Genomic DNA, 2,516 nt, shown 5'->3' with positions numbered 1-2,516 from the left:
CTTTTTATACGACCTTGCGCAAACCACCCTTGAGGGCATGGGGCGTTAAGTCGGTGACTATTTCAGAATATGAAGATAAATGTGGTATCAATTTACCGTCGGGTAGTAGTTCGAATTCTCCTGCGTGTTTCATGCTAATTTTGTTACTTATGCTCGAGGGAGAAGTGATTCTTAATATCAGCTGTTCACCATTCAAGTTTTCGGTGTGGTTTCTCGCTTCGTTCTTTCTGTTCTCGCCAATGCCATTTATAGTTGTTCCTCTTATTACCTTCTTTCAAGGGAAATCTAGATTAATGACATCTGGAAGAAAGTTGCAGAGTATTTTAAACTTGCTTTGCAAGAAATGACAAGGAAGACTGCTGATCCCAGGGGCCCAGGTTCGATTCCTAGGCAAGGCACTCTGGGCAACTGCAGCTCTATCCAAGCTATGTGAGGGCCCAGGCCCAGATTTTTCAGGCCCAGATCTTCCTGGGAAAACATAACCGGCACAGGGAAAGGAACTGGCCCCCCTACCCTGATGTGTCAATTTCGCACGCCTGGGTGATCTCTACCATCACCTACCATCCTACCTACATACCTACATCCAACCTTCGGGTTGATTGACACTGCCCAACCGGACTCCCCGTTTCCCATTCCCCACCTGAGCAGTCTGAGAAGTGTACAGGTTGCAGATTAGCCTCCTTATATTATGAATTACATCCAGTTACAGAGTACAGAAAAGGTAGTCTGCTGATGCTGGGTATAGCTGCTAGTTCTTAGAAAAATTCACTTATCTCAATGGAACAGAGTAATGAGGGTGCTGAAATAAGAGCAATTGTGCTGGCAAATGCAATGCAGAATTTCAGATGGAGATTTAATCCTTCACGAGGCTGTAGAGTAGACCCCGTTAAAGATTCCAGGATATTCTGAAGCACACACTTTGTGACTGGTACAGACCAATCACACCCACAAGCACTCAAGAAACACACATAAATTTTTTAACTCAGGGTCTCACAGCCTCGTGAAGGATTTCAGTCAGGATAGTGTGCGTGTGGCTGTGTGTTGGTCCCTGACGCGGATTAATTTCCCGTAAACCACCACAGAGGGTATTCTGGTCGAGAGGTTGTGGTTGGTCCCTGACGTGGTTCCCGTCAAACCAACACAACAATTGGTCTGACGAGACAGTTGCGACTAATTATTACGGCGATTGGAGTTTTCTTCACCCATTCTTATTCAGATATGAGAGTCTACGATTTAGGCACACAGAAAGCCACATTGGATATTTATAGAAGTTTCCTAGGGTAAAGTTGCCTCAAGGAATATCATAGAAACAAAGCTCAAGCATGATCATCATGCATACCTTGAATTATGAATATGAGGGGCTAAAATGAAACAAAAAACTAGTAATTAAATCACATCTGCCACATTTATCTCATATATAAGACAACTTAACCAAATTAAAACTTAAAATTAATTTTGTAATTCATGATGATAGGGTTTCATCACATTATTTAACTCAATTTAAGGAAATGAACATTTCTGATATGAAGATGGGTGACCCCAATATAGGCTGTAAAACTCTGGAAGGTAATGGAGGCAGCTCCCAAACTGGCGAGGAACTAACAGAAATCCCTGAATAGGCTGAGCACCCAGCTGGGAGAGGGAGATCAGGGAAAAAAGACTTAGGGAAGTGCACAGAACTGGCCACTAAATTGGACGCCCACCTAAGCACTTAAACTTTTGGGGGGGTGATTTTCTTCCCTGCTTGTTAGTGGAGAGCTGCCACATAGGGTATGGGAGGCAGTCAAAAATCAAAGAAGGGTTTCTACCAATAAGGCCATTCGTTGTGCATACCAGAAATAACATAGGTTTTTCATTCACTATCCCAGCATATAAAGGGAAGGGTGTCCATACAGGGTTCGTCCGGAAAATAAGTGTACTGAGCTCAGGAAAAAAAATTTATTACACTTTTACATATCTTAAGCTAATATTCCTCAAAATAGGACCCTTGTGAGTCGATACACTTGTTCCAGCGGCGGTCCCATTCCTGGAACGCTCCCGCGAAGGCATCATCGGGAACCTCTCGAAGACTCGTCGTCGACCTCTTCTCTGCCCTCCACGAACATCTTGTGCCACCGAAAGATCATGTTTCTGGACATGGCTGACTCCCCGTAAGCCTGGTTAATCATACCGACAGTTTCGGTAGACGATTTCCCAAGCTTGACCGCAAATTTGATGGAATAACGCTGCTCCAAAAACTTTGGCATCACGTTCCGTGACGTGGGTCGAGCGTGGAGGTTCGCGTTAACAGAGCTCCTCACTACACCACAGCTCAGAGCCGACTGCCTTTTTCAGCGTCGCTTGCCAACATACCCCCCTCCAATCGCAGCCCGTCAGAGCGGTGCTGGGCACGCCTGGAGCGGCGGGAAAAAATCAGTAGTCAGTACACTTATTTTCCGGACGAACCCTGTATATGCACGCATGTGGTTTTTGATTAAGAAGGAAAGAGATACAAATAACATAATGTCAGTATTTTT

The sequence above is a fragment of the Hetaerina americana genome, unplaced genomic scaffold (genome assembly GCF_022747635.1).
Source record: "Hetaerina americana unplaced genomic scaffold, ioHetAmer1.1.p SCAF_7, whole genome shotgun sequence".
Lineage (NCBI taxonomy): Eukaryota > Metazoa > Arthropoda > Insecta > Odonata > Calopterygidae > Hetaerina > Hetaerina americana.
Note: the sequence above shows the minus strand (reverse complement) of the source record.